Below are 15664 nucleotides of genomic sequence, written 5' to 3'. Positions count from 1 at the left end.
CATAGTGAGCAGAACAATGCATTCGTGGATATGATAATAATTCTGTCTGCACATGTCTCTGTTGGATGAGTTTAGTATTGATGTCATCTTAGAAATTGCTCAGATTCATCTCAGTACTCAGCGGTGCCTTGAATGATTGACAGCTGTCACTGTATCTTTTGTGCAGTGATAAGTATAAAGAACATTTCACGTTATATTTAAAATGGAAACACTCATCTTCACAGTCTATTCAAAAATAGCAATATTCATTTGTGAAAAATACCTGTAGATTCTTCCTTTTGGGTTCAATTAATGTAATCGTTTTAAAACTTTAGTTATTATTTAATAAGCTTTTTTTTGCTGAATACCAGATGTTGGGCAAGTGCCCCCTCTTCGGACACCCATGATACATACTCACACACACACACGCATACATAGTTGTGCAACAAAATTCTTTTATTTAAGGTTAGTGATCATATGAAGCAATGTATTATCACATAGTTGTTTGGCTCCCTTTTAAATTATAATGATAACAGATATCACCCAAATGACCCTTATCAAGAGGTTACATACCCTTGAATATTTGGCCTTGTTACAGACAAACAAGGTGACACACACAGGTTAAAATGGCAATTAAGGGTTAATTTCCCACACCTGTGGCTTTCTAAATTGCAATTAGTGTCTGTGTATAAATAGTCAATGAGTTAGATGCACTGAGCAGGCTATAAACTGAGCCATGGGGAGTATAAAAGAACTGTATAAAGATGGAAAAAGGTATCCAAAGCCTTGAAATAGTGCTCGATCACCCAATAAGTGGAAAATTTGGGGATCTCTTGATACCAAGACAAGATCAACCAAGAAAGATTTTGGCCACAACTTCCAGACGAAAAACCCGCAGGTAACCTCAGGTGAAATACAGGCTGTTCTTGAAAAAGACAGTGTGGTTGTTTCAAGGAGCTCAACATGACGATACAAAAATGAGCTGCGTAATAAAGTTGCCAGAATGAAGCCTTAACTGCACCAACACCACAAAAAAGCCTAGTTACCATATGTCCGACAACACCTAATCATCTCACAGCTTCTGGCACACTAATTTGGAATGACGAGACTACAACCATAAGCTGTATGTTTGGAGAGGGGTCAACAAGGTCTACTGCGAAAGGAATGCCATCCCCATTGTGAAGCATGGTGGTGGCTCATTGATGTTTTGGGAGTGCGGGAGCTCTAAAGGCACAGGGAATCTTGTGAAAATTGATGGCAAGATGTGTGCAGCATGTTATCAGAAAATACTGGCAGACAATTTGCATTCTTCCACATGAAAGCTGTGCATGGGATACTCTTGGACTTTCCAGCACGACAATGACCCTAAGTACAAGGCCAAGTTGACCCTCCAGTGGTTACAGCAGAAAAAGATGAAGGTTCTGGAGTGGCCATCACAGTCTTCTGACCATTATATCATCGAGCCACTCTGGGGAGATCCCAGACGTGTGCTTCATGCAAGACAACCTAAGACATTGCATGACCTGGAGGCATTTTGCCGTGACGATTGGGCATACCACCTGCAAGAATTTGGGGCCTCGTAGACAACTATTACAGAAGACTGCACGCTGTCATTGATGCAAAAGGGGGCAATACAATGTATTAAGAATTAAGGGTCTGCAGACGTTTGAACAGGGGTCATTTCATTTTTGTCTTTGTTGCCAGGTTTTGTTTTATGTTATGATTGTGATGTTCTGTTATAACCTACAGGTGAATATGAATCCCATAGGAAATAAAATAAAAATGTTCTGCCTGCTCACTCTGTTCTTTAAAAATGGTACATATATTACCAATTCTCCAAGGGTATGCAAACCTTTGATCACAACTGTACATATACATACAAGACTTACCACATCCCCTACTTCTCTCCTGTGAGCCACTTGCAGCCTGTTCTGCCATCAATGACACTGTGCTTCCGGAAATTACATCACGTGTCTGAGAGAGGACTATTGTCACACATCGCCGGACCTGATCCAATTGCTTCTTCTTGGGACAAATAAGAGTTATGGGCCTCTCAGAATGCTGGGGCCCTGGAACAATTGCTCTGTTCCATTAATGCAGCCCTGGTTACATATTGAATCTCTTCATGGGCACTGGGTGCACCTACCTTAGCATCAGGGCTTGGGAATTAACCCTAACAGACTTCTTTCTTGTGAACAGGGAAGGACTGGAAATAACAAGGCTGCCCTGGCACTTTAAGGCCACTGGCCGCCTAATTATGTCAGAGGGGCCAGTGACTGGATATGACAGACGTTATGTTATTATGCTCATTAATGCGCAGCTGGGCATATCTAGCCGGTGGTCGCACACTACATTTCCCAATCTGCATACCAGGGAACTTTACGGGTTTGACCCGGAGATTGCCGGGGGAAGCTCCCGTTCTCTGGGTCAAACCCGAGTCCTCTGTGTCGCAGGATTGGGGTCTTGACACACCCCGCTCATTTTCCCTTGAATTAGGGGTGTTTCCAGCAGACGTTAGAGGGACCGCCCGTCGATGTCAGTGGGCAGTCCTTGTCGCGTCTTGCAAGGGAAGGCTCCAGGTAGCCGGAGGCCAAAAGTTCCCATGTATGTTAATATGCTGCTGGATTGAACGATGTTAGGCAGTCAGTCTGGGATCTTCTTGCTAATATCACATCAGCATAAAGTGAGCTTATAATACATAGTTTATTTTAATTTGTAAAATGCGTAATGTAGGTTTATTTAGTGTACCGAACTGTAATGTAGAGGATTTAGGAAAGTGACATATTTTGAATCATGACGCAGGTAGCGTAAATAAGAAAAAATGGATATCATCATATTGGAAATGGAGTCCTTAGTCCAGCTTTATATGTTTATTGTGACAATATGAAAAAAGATGTAAAGTTACATGTGTCTTCTATGCTCTTTGGGGTGTGCTCTTCTTTCTGCCTATTGTTTTTATTGATAGGGTGTTGCCATAGAAACTGAAAAACATTAAATGTTCCGATGTTTTATGTGATTAAACTTCGGGAAATAATAAAATGGTCTGCTAATTTGCTTGACATACAGTAAAGAGTGGTTTGCCTTCTTTATATATATTACATACAGATAAATGGTTTGTCTTCCTTAGGCAGCATCTTTAAGCAAACATTACCCAGCCGCACATGTGCAATGATAAGCAACGATATGATGGAACTATATGATGATACATAGATTTTAAGTCCCTTCTGAGCAAATACCGAGATTTGTAACAAGCTCTAAGCATCATAATTTCAATAATAAATAGCAAAAAAGGGGAAAGCATGCATCTCGTCCAAGGCTTACCAACCATTTCCCTATAACTTCATGAGTTCTTCCAAGGTTTTTATTTGGTTGACAGTTGGTTCCCTTAACCAAGTGCACTCCAAGCAGGGCAACAGGGATTTATAACTGGGAAGTCTCCGTGTTCCGCTCAGAGACTCTGGGTGAAGCGCCGCTTCTCTAGGTCATAGGAGTGGTGTTGCAGCACATCTCACTCCCCACCCGCTTCCCCTCCAAAAATGGAGCATATACCATGGCCTCAGTGGGACCATCCACAACATCAACAGGACCACTCCCAATGACGATGGGACGTCAGCGGGACCTCTTAATTGCATCCCACTGGGGGGCTCTGTGTAGATGGAGGCAGAAAGTTCCCAGGCATTGCCTGCAGTATTCACTTTGATAATCCATGGATAAAGAAGCCACTTTATGACCTCCAGTGCCCCATGCAGCTCAATGAATGAAGAATGCATATTAAAGTAATTTGTAAGTAAAACAGTATTTTTTAAGAACTGTTTGCTGTGCTGATGAAGATGATAATGTGTGCAGGTGAAATACTGATTCAATAAAGCAACTTAGTCTGATCTGTACAGTACAGGTTGAAATTGCGTGGTATTTTTTTTCCTTTCGAAAATCAATTTTTATTGACTTTTTGAAACAAAGGCTTTCATATGAATACAAAGTTCCCAAATTGTACAGCACGAAAAATAGTCAGGCAGATGGGAAATCAGCCCAGTAGAAGGCATGGAAGGAAGAGAAAAAAAAACACACACACAAAAGAAAATTAGTCTTAAGGGGGAGGGCATGAGGAGGTTCTTTGCTACCTCATACAGCTCAGGAGAGAGAGCCAGGGCTGTAAGCACTTAAGTCACAAGGATGTAGAACGCCGGGCATTATCAAAAAGTAGTCTGCAAAACCGATCTAGCCAGTGGAACCAGGTGGCCCCGTATTTTTTCATCTGATCAGGTGTGCCAAGCAACAGCTCCTCAAAAGAGCGGATATTGTCTACCTTAGTTACCCGATCCCTGAAAGTCAGGGGTGTTTGTGCTTGTCAACCAGATGGGACCAAAAGCTTAGCAGTGTTGAGCAGGTGTCTGACCACCAATTTTTTTATAATGAGAAATCAGTCTCCTGGTGTAGTGCAGGAGATAATATTATGAGTGGAAGGTTGTCTAAACGTTCTGCTATAGTGTCTCTAATATTCTTCCAAAAGGGTTTTCTTACCAGACAGGTCCAAAGGTGCGACATAGAGCTCTGTTCTTCTCCATATCGTTAACACTGGTCTGACAAAGCAGGGTTGACTTATAATATATAAGGGTTGACTTGAAATATAAACAGACTCCAAATGAGGAAGATGGGAGCAAATATAAAGCTAAGCTTAGGGAGGCAAAGACCATTTTGACTGGGTATCTAAGATAATAGACCAGGGAGGAGCTGTTGATATAGATTTCAGTAAGCATTTCACACTATCCCTCATAGACGACTAAACAATTGCAGTCTGTGGGTTTGGATGTAAAAATAGTTGGATAATAAATGAATAATGAAATAGAATGGATAAGGCAATGGTTAAGTGATAGCCGGCACAAGGTTGTAGTTAATGGTGTGTAGTCAGAGGAAGGTCTTGTTACTAGTGGGGTACCTCAAGGATCAGTATTGGGACCTGTACTTTTTCCATATTTTTCTCAGTAATATATGTAATATATATATAAAATATGGTCTGTGCCATCATTGCCCCCAAACAACATACACTCTGGCACACATATGTAAACACACACAAATTACACACACTTACTCATTACTCACTAACACACACGTACACATTCATTCTAACACACACTCCATCTCACCCCAATTACTCATACATACTCACACACAAACACCTACACATCCATGCTAACACACACACACAATTACATATCCATGCTCACTCACACACATAATTACACACCCATGCTCACACGAACACAATTACACATCCCTGCCCACACCCACACACAATTACACATCCATGCTCACATAAACATGATTGCACATCCATGCTCACACGCATAATTGCACATCCATGCTCACACACATACACACACACAATTACACATCCATGCTCACACACAAGTACACACAATTACACATCCATTCTCTCTCACACACACAAGTACACATCCATGCTTACATGCATATATATATATATATATATATATATATATATATATATATATATACACACATCAACACATATACATACATCCCACCTCCCTCCCGCCACCACTTACCTCTCGCCGCTCCTGCAGCTTTCCCTCCGGCTGCTCGAGCATGGGCAGCCTCAGTTTTACTGCAGGGTCATGTGACGTCACGTGACCCCGATACCCTCCTGTCTCCCCGTGCCGGTGCGGTCCAGGTCAAAAGGGCCATTTCTAAATAAGGTCCCTAGAGGCATGGGCCCAGTCACAGCTACAACCGCTGCGACCCCTGTAGTTACGCCAGTGCTTTGAAGGTATATATGCTTAAGATCATTTTCCTGCTGGAAGACCCAGTTGCGACCAGGTTTTAACTTTCTAACTTCTATTTTTTTTAGTATTATAAAAGTTGTGAAACTAACAGTTCCCCTTTGTGTAATGGGATGCCATTCAAGAAGCAGTATTTCAGAGACGGGTAAGATGAAAGGGGAAGTGGACTGCATCAGAAAGGTGGAGTGGTGTATCATCAACAGAGAGATGGCACCAAAACGCAAAAAAAGAAGAGCAAAAGGCCTATGACTGAGCTATGGGTTACCTCATCAGACGGAAGTATTTGAGAGGGCAAGCCTATGAAATAGACACAGTCCATTGGGAGGAGTAGGGTAAAATGACCTTTAGTTTTAGCTGGTTGGTTGTAGACTAACCATACCAACATTTAATAAGGGCCATAGGCTGATCAGCAGCAAAAAGTGAAAACAATATATGATTGCTGCCTTTCGGGGCTATTTGCTACCATAGTAACCAAAAAAACAGTGTCAGCATGCCTCCAGCTGATATATTATTTGACCGATTCAGTGGCATGCTAGTTAAAAAAGGAGCCTGATCCCTGCAACAATGATTGTTACAGGGCAGTGCCCCCGCCTAACGGTCAAACACCGTAGCACCCTTAAAAAAATGTAAAAAAAAAAAAAGACACAATTATACATTTATTTACATTGTGTTTTCAAAAAATGGGCCAATGGGCTTTTGTGAATTACAACTCCCATCACCTTTGGCTAGAATGATGAAGAAGATGATTGGTATCAAAAATGTTGGTATACTTCTACCTATATTCTGTTTTTTTAGGCACACCTGTGTGCTTAAATTATGTTATATTGTATACAACTGCTCACATGGGCTGTGTGTACAATATGTGTGTGTGCGTGTACGACCACCTCTATTGAATAATTTTATTAAGGGGGTTGGGGATTATTAAATTTTCATTGCTTTTTGCTATTTGGTTTGGCAATTGTGGGGCAGTATTGAGCAGGGGTTATTTGTTTTTGTATCTGTACCATTGTATCATGTGATGAAATGCACGGTTTGCCCTAAACTAGTTATCTATTTGTTTCTCCTTGATTTACCGTATTTGCTCGATTATAAGACGACCCTGATTATAAGACTACCCCCCAAAATCTGAATATTAACTTAGGAAAAAAAGAAAAAGCCTGAATATAAGACGACCCTAAAGGAAAAAAGTTTTACCTCCTTCCGGCTGCAGCGGACGTTGTCTACGCGGATCGTGGAGACGTCAACCCGCTGTCCCGGCAATACAGCAGGAAGCACCGGTAAGTGTGTGTGTGGGGGGGAGACAGTAGGATCCAGGTCCCCTGCAGCGGTGCGGGGGATCTGGATCTTAGTCTCATAATCAGACCTCTATAGAAGACGAGGGGTATTTTTCAGAGCATTTGCTCTGAAAAAAACCTCGTCTTATAATCGAGCAAATACGGTATATATATTTTTGCAACCTTACTATGTAACTGAGTAAGGCATTTAAAAGAGAAATAACATATTTTATTTACATAATTGAATTCGTAAACACATCGTCCACAGTTTCCATACACATTATTCTACCTGTTAGGGCTGGAGAACACTGGGCTACACACAAACCCACCATGGATTTTAAGATGATAGAAAAGGGGAACATCAGAGGAGGAAAGAGGGGCAGGGGTATTTAGGGCCAATTAAATATAACCAATTGTATATACCAGCTGCAGTAACGACTTAGAAGTGTGCCTGAATGTGACTGTCACAGCGGTTTTCTCGGAAATTACAGTATGTCAGGCTGTGAGTCACTTATAGCTTCTTAGAAGCTTCTAACACATTTATCCCTAGAGCCCTTGGTGAATTATCAAAGGGTGAGTATATTCACAGTCCCACTGGTGGGAAACATTGACCCATATTACTAGAACATGTTCGTTAGGTTAATGATCTGATAATAATTACTATTGTTTGTGAAGGAATTCACGTGACTTGTTTCACAGATCAGAAATAACATAAACACTGGGAGATTACATTTAAATGAATATTATCCTTATTTATCTCTTTTTTTTGTTTAGTCAAAGGAAAAGGTTTTTACAGTAAGGACAATAAGGATGTGGAATTCTCTGCCTGCAGAGGTAGTTTTATCAGAGTCTGTGCAGACGTTTAAACTGCAACTGGAGGAGTACTTGCAAAAACATCATATTCAGGGATATATCATTTTTTAATTATGGGGAAACAGCTTCTTGATCCAAGGAGAGATCTGACTGCCATTCTGGGGTCAAGAAGGAATTTTATTTCCTAGTTTGTTGCAAAATTGGAAAGAGCTACACACTGGATTATTTGTTGCCTTCTTTTGGCTCAACAGCAATTAACAGATGTAAGAAAGGCTGAACTTGATTTTCAGCCTATGTACAACGCTGTAAGTTTATAATGCTGGCACATAACTTTAAAATTATTTGATTGGATAATACATATATTATGAATCTGCTATAATAACTGCTCCACACAGTTCCAAAAATGGAATAATAACTTACAAGAATTGTTGTGACATCACGCACTTCACCTTATAGGAAACCTAAAAGAATCTGAAGGCATATTAATGTCTGGACATAGGTGTGAATGGACCAAATACTCATGGTGATAGCAAAAATGTTTTTCCTTATTTCCAACCAACCTTTAAAACTACATTAATTAATTAATAATTATGAATTAGTTGAAATTCTAATTGATAGAATATGAGGTTGGGCTATTTCATTACATGCCAGAGATTGGAGAAGTCACTTGACAGATGAAGATTATAGCCAGTTATACGGCACCACCTGAAGAACCTGAAGGGTTTTATTCCCATACAAGGCCCATATGGTGAATTTGGTGTTGGATTTGCGTGACCAAAATTGCCCAGTGTGCTTAACACGCAATTGCTCAAGTAACTTGCATTATTTTATATTTAATTATATTGATTTCTACTATAAGTATAGCGCGGGAACTCAACTTCAAAGTTACCACACACACACAAAAAAGTTAATGTTAGCAGGAATATTTATTTCACAAATTTTTAACTGTATGTCAACTCGAAAAAATAGAAATCTGGAAAAATAAATTATTAATTAAAATTTACATAAATAACATTTACTGAACAGATACTATACACTGAACCAGACATTGACGGTAGTGCAGCATAACCCCTATTACTATATACTAAGCCAGACACTGACATGGTAGGCCTCTGCCCCTAAAACAACCTGCCTGTGCCACCGCTGCCCCTTTAGCAGCCTAACTGTGCCACCGCTGCCCCTTTAGCAGTGTTACTGTGCCATCGCTGCCCATTTAGCAGCCTGCCTGTGCCACCTCTGCCCTTGAAACAGCCTGCCTGGGCCAAGTCTGCCCCTGAAACAGCCTGTCTGTGCCAGCTCTGCCCTTTTAGCAGCCTGCCTGTGCCACCTCTGCCCCCAATCAGCCTGCCTGTGCCACCTCTGCCCCACCTAATCAGCCTACCTGTGCCATTTCTGCCTCTAAACACTAACTTACTACTAACTTCATTTATTCAATCACCCACTAACTAACATTCATTCACCCCCTCACCCATTCACTCTACCGCACCCCCTTACTTCTCTTACAGATTTCACTGGTCTGGGGGCCGACCAGGCATCACTGGGAGGCCGTGCAGACGTCTATGCGGCCCAACGCCTGCCTAACGCAGGCCCGCAGCTTACTGGTGTGGCGCCCGCGCACTGTATGAGGAAACGCTATTCCCGCCCACGTTCCTGCTTCCCCTGTGCGGAACAAGAGTTTGCTCCTAAAGTGTGTGGGCGTTATAGCAGTATGCTGCGGGCCCATGTTAGGCAGCCGTCGGGCCACTGGGCACCCCCCTGATGAGTGGCACCCGGGGTGGACCACCCACCTTTAGGTATGCTACAGGGCCCTATTATGTAGAAAAAGAGAGTATTTGTAATTTATAGCCCATCACATAATTATATTGTTTATTAAGATGCTGTCACTAGTTTTATGTTACTGCAACCTACCAGTTCTCTATGGCACACGTTCCATCTGTTCCATGTGGCAGGTCCCAATGTTCCAGAATACATCTCATTATTTTCTACTCCAGGTTTCTTTGAAAAGAGGAGATGGCCACATTCCCAAGACTGCCTCAATCAGACCCCATGTGTTGCGCACTCCTCTAGTACTGAAATTGTTAATTGCGACACTCTATAGTATGCCTGTTGCCTAGCATCCGAGATGCACAATGAACTAGGATCCCAGTATCTACAGAAATCTCTCCAGGAGCCATAATAACCCACCAATTTAAAAGCTGTACGCATGTTATGGACAGCTTAGCTGCCAAATCCAAAGACAAATGCAGTACTAAAAATGCACATAACATATATGATGTACTGCAGGATCAGACATGGATGTGATCATGTCCGACATGTATTCATAAAGCACGTGAAGTGTGTTACATATCTAGATCATCTTACTCGTGGAATGGCGGGGCTTGTGTTGATGTTTGGGATTTATACTTTGCATCGCATATTATTATTTGAGGAATGTTTTTAGCAGAGCGATTTTGTCGTATTAATTTGTGTAGCTATAGCAATGCAGCGCACGCTATTCTGGCTTCAAACACTATATGCGATTTTAATATTTGAAACCAAATGCCGTCTACAGTCACATTACTTGGAACAATTGGGATTGGGATTATTTAAAAACAGGACATGCAGTTCATATACTGTGATGCAGTGCGGAACGCAAGCATCGGCAGCTTCATTGAGTATATAAAGACATAATGTCTGTACAGTCACTAATATTAAAACAGTACACATATTAGACATCAAAATACTCATACACTTGTAGGTGCTCTAATGTTTCATAGCACAGCACCAACAATCTCTTATACATTAGTATGTAGTATATTACAAAGAAGCAACTGTTATCATCCCGTCAGTAAAAAACATAAACTGTTCCAGGGGTCCAAAAATTGTGCTATTACGGCAGGAATGGTATCTGAGGTTGAATGCGAAAGGTTGAGGGGATCAGGTGAGAGGTTGTATGGAAGTTAGTCTTTCTCCTCGAGACTGTCAAGGATGGACATAGTCTTTCGGATCACCCTGTGATGGTCTCTTGCAGTGACCTGTTCCCTACTCAGTATCAGGCAGTTCCTGGCAAAGTGTCCTTAAGGAGAACAGGAACTGGACGAACTGAAACTTTTTTAACAGTGATTTGGGTCTAAACTCATAGGTTTAACACCAGTAATGCTCAATGAAAGTCTTTTAAAACACTACAGTATATAGCACCCAGGATGTGTTAAGGTTTAATTTTCTCTTAGGTCCACTACCCTGCAACGGTCTTTTCTGTTATTGAAATATATGAAGGGTTTCCACTGGACGCTCGGCAGTGTCATAGTTTTTGTCATAGTTTGTATCCTGTTTACTGCAGAAAAGTGTTCTCTAGCCATGTTTATTTGGCTACATCTGTAACAACATTGTAACCCTTCACTACAACTTTGTTTCTCGATGATTGAAGAAAATATCCCAATATAGCAAATCACCGCCACCCCATGAGTTGAGGATATTAACTCACGCTTACAGGCATACACATTCAGATTCCTGGGTTGCTGCTAGAATGAGTATATTATGCAACTTAAAGCCTTCTCTGGAATTCCCAATCTTTATGCCTGAGATAGGAGTTTTTTTTAAATTAGCTGGAAATGCACTAAATTCTTGCTTTGTTTTTTGTATTTATTGGTCATTATTGCTCTAGCAGGTGAAAGTTTAGTATTCCATGCAGCCTCACCAACAAAGAATGCATGTTATAGTAACTACTTTAATAGATTTAGTCATCAAGCTGCTAAACACATTTCTTAAGGAGAAGCTTCAGCTCTAGAGGTGCAGCACATCTTTTTCCACCCCGTGGCTCCGCTTTGGCTCCACAGATTGGCTGCTTCAACATATTCAGTCGTTTAATTTGCCCCACAGCATATGCAGTTTCATTTTAGTGAGCAATATGATTTCTATAATTAAATTATGTATAAATCTTTGCATAACCCGCCCAGAAGAATAAAATGCATATTTTACAAACAGCAGCACTTTTTTGTCTATCGATAATTGCTGACAGTGTCTGGATTGGTTTACTGACAGTGTTCAGACAACTCCTCCTATAACCCTTATCCCATAAACCCTCTAAACAAGCGTGCTGGATCAGACTGTAATCTCTTTAGGCTGCTCCTCCGGTCCCCTGTTTATAGTTGTTATTATGGTAGAAGGGCTCGGGGACCTCGCATAGCAGGTGGAGTGATGGGAAATGGTGAATCCTCCCCGGCTGTTATTACTCTGGGATAGAGTGACCACACTGTCGTTTTTTAAAAGCATTATTTTATCATTTCTAGCTGTAGAAATGTATGTAGACATGTACATTACCTAGAAGATACCTTGGTAAATATGCTGCAGAACATTATATCACTTGTCTTAACCATTATAATATGATATAGTATGATATTAAGTGATCCCACCTCCTACATATTTTATTATATATATATATTAGTTTGTTAAAGCACCTTCCAGTTTGAAATGTGTTAAGCGGGTTCCTTCTGTTGTGATATTAGAGGGTTTGACTGGCTGGTATGTTTATTGTTTTGGGAGTTAGTTTACTACATGACTACTGACCCAAATAAATGATCTATTACCATTTTTCAATGATATACCACTTGTTCGTCTCTTCTTTGAAGGAGTGCCAGCGCTTTGTTACATTTTGTCCTGCTGTTTTCAGCCATAGCTAAGCTGATGTCACTGCTGGATATGTTCTAAGTGCGAAGGGAAGTATGATGTGTCTTTTATCTTCTGCACTGTTTTCTTGGCCGACCACTGCGTCTGCGGTCCTCAACATTGCCTTTTTTTGAGACTTCTTCAAAAGCTTGGACAAAACATCTGGAAACCCCTGTCTGCCATGAAATTTGTGCCTGGGAGAGACCTTGTTGCTGGGCTCGGTCTTATGGTGCATAGGCTTTTAGCTAAAACATTGAGGGTTTGTCCTGTTTCCTATTTGTCTGTCTCTATTCTGACTTTTTTGGTTTTTTTGATTGTGTATCTTGTGTTGCATTTTCATTAAGCTGATTGGCGTATTGAGACTTGTTTGCAATTGTTGATGTACCGTATTTGCTCGATTATAAGACGAGGTTTTTTTCAGAGCAAATGCTCTGAAAAATACCCCTCGTCTTCTAATCGGGGTCGTCTTCTAATCAGACCTCAAATAGAGGTCTGATTATGAGACTAAGATCCAGATCCCCTGCACCGCTGGATCCTCCTGTACCCCCCCCCATACACACACTTACCGGTGCTTCCTGCTGTATTGCCGGGGCAGCGGGTTGACGTCTAGACAACGGGTAGACAGCGGGTAGACAACGTCCGCTGCAGCCGGAAGGATCTCTGATCTCTGAAAGCATGGGAAGGTATGCACGACAGACGCAGACAAACCCCCGCTGCACCCCAACTCCACCTCCTTCCGGCTGCAGCGGAAGGAGACGTCAACCCGCTGCCCCGGCAATACAGCAAGAAATTGGAAGCACCATTAAGTAAGTGTGTGTGTGTGTGTGTTTGTTACATGGGGGCATAGAGCATTTCTGGAATGCCTTATACCCCTTTATGCCACTCTGGCACTTAGGGGGTTAAAAGGCATATTATGGGGCAGAGTGGCATATAGGGAGGTATAAGGCATTTCAGGAGGCATTTAATAGAGCACTCTGCCTCCTGAAATGCCTTATACCTCCCTATATGCCACTCTGCCCCATAATATGCCTTTTAACCCCCTAAATGCCAGAGTGGCATATAGGGGTATAAGGCATCTCTGGAGGCAGAGTGCTCTATACAATGCCTTTTAACTCCCTTAATGCCACTCTGCCTCCTGGAATGCCTTATACCTCCCTATATGCCACTCTGCCCCATAATATGCATTTTAACCTCCTAAATGCTAGAATGGGATATAGGGGTATAAGGCATTTCTGGAGGCAGAGTGGCACATAGGGGGTCAAAAGGCTTACCATGGGGCACAGTGGCATATAGAGGGTTAAAAGGCATATCATGGGCCACAGTGCCATATTGGAGTGGCAAGCCTGGGGGCAGATGTGCGTAACTGGGGGACAGGTTGGAAAATACAAGGAAATAAAAACAAAAAAAATATTTTTCTCAATCATAGCTTTTATTAAAAAAAATAGTTTACATGAATTAACATTTACTGGTAAAACTTTTTTTCCTTTTGGGTCGTCTTATATTCAGGCTTTTTCTTTTTTTCCTAAGTTAATATTCAGATTTTGAGGGGTCGTCTTATAATCGAGCAAATACGGTAGTTGATTATATTGGTATCTGTATGTATATTAAGTATTTTAAAAAAAAATTTATGGTTGCACATCTTTTTTCTGTTCACTGACTTTGGATTTTGTTAAATGATAAAATAATAATAATAATAATAATTATAAGCATATCTATATTTGAAACTATGTTTACTTTACAGCATTTTTTCACACCTACCTAGTTTTGTATACGTTATACATATATATATATATATACCGTATTTGCTCGATTATAAGACAAGGTTTTTTTCCAGAGCAAATGCTCTGAAAAATACCCCTCATCTTATAACCGAGGTTGTCTTATAATCAGACCTCAACTAGGTCTGACTATGAGACTAAGATCCCGATCCCCCGCAGCGATGCAGGGGACCTGGATCCTCCTGTCTCTCCCCCCCCCCACACTTACCGGTGCTTCTGAGTCCCCGGTGCGTAGTCCGGCCAGCGTGTACAGCTCTACGCGATTCGCGTACACAACTTCCGCTGCAGCCGGGAGGAGGTGCGTTTATCAGCGGAGGTTGTCTGCCTCCTTCGCGCAGACCTTCCCCGGCTGTCAGAGATCAGAGTGCCTCAGTGACCCAGCTCTGTGACTTTACGTGGTCTTCAGCTTTGTGGCTGCTGTTCCAAAATGCTTCCACTTTCAAAACATTGAGTGCTTCTGTTAGCTGGAGCCTGGAAGTTCCCAGGTATGGACATATTGCGACAATATATGGACAAGATCGTGGGTGCATGCACAAGCCACCCAACAGCTATAGTTTTTAACCAAACGTTGATTTTGGTGGCTTTGTAGTGCGAATGTAGGTAGTGTGTTTGTGTGTGTGTGTGTGTATATATATATATATATATATATATATATATATATATATATATATATATATATATATATATATATATATATATATATATATATATATGGAAGAAACCGCATATAGCCGTTTAACAAAGCAATTCTTCAAAATCACCACACAGGAAACACAGCTGAGTTTTAAACTGTGTTTTTCACTTGCTTGGTCAGAAATGCTTTTGACTTGATAAAGGGAGGACTCCTGAAAGCTCGTCTATTATTTTAAATACTGTTAGTCCAATAAAAAAGGTATTACAAGATTCTGCAACATTCTGTTTTTTTGCATATATATATAATATATATAAATTAGTATTTTGTTGAATGTGGACAGTTGTAATATTTACAGTAATGACGTCTGAAAAGAACTCCAGCAATGAGAACGTTAATTCCATTAGCAGTTAGCTCATCTGGCAGTAAATGGTTTGAAGTACTGCAGTTCTCTGTTGCTTTCAGCTTTCTGGACATGAGTCAGATCCCACAGTCATATTTACGGGAAAGCCGTCCTTTGTTCAAACACATACATGAATGTGCTCAGCCGTCTTCCTGGCCAGAAAAGCCTGCATTATACTGCCTGGATTACAGCACACTTTTTTTATAGCCCAGTTTTCCAAATACATATTTTATATGATAAACAATGTTCCAATCAGTTATGAGAAAACATATTTCTCAGCGACAGACTAGTAATTTAAGTTGCGATGCTAGCCAAAGGGGCTGGTATTATTACAGCAGCTT

General features: G+C 41.1%; 1 protein-coding gene across 1 annotated transcript in view; it reads left to right on the top strand.

Annotated features, from left to right (window-relative positions):
• C1H22orf39 (chromosome 1 C22orf39 homolog) overlaps nucleotides 1-15664 on the top strand; it is a 255521-nt gene that overhangs the window by 113253 nt on the left and 126604 nt on the right. The window lies entirely within an intron of this gene.

The sequence above is a fragment of the Spea bombifrons genome, chromosome 1 (assembly GCF_027358695.1).
Source record: "Spea bombifrons isolate aSpeBom1 chromosome 1, aSpeBom1.2.pri, whole genome shotgun sequence".
In the NCBI taxonomy this organism is placed as follows: Eukaryota; Metazoa; Chordata; class Amphibia; order Anura; family Pelobatidae; genus Spea; species Spea bombifrons.
Note: the sequence above shows the minus strand (reverse complement) of the source record. Positions and strands in the feature narration are given on the sequence as shown.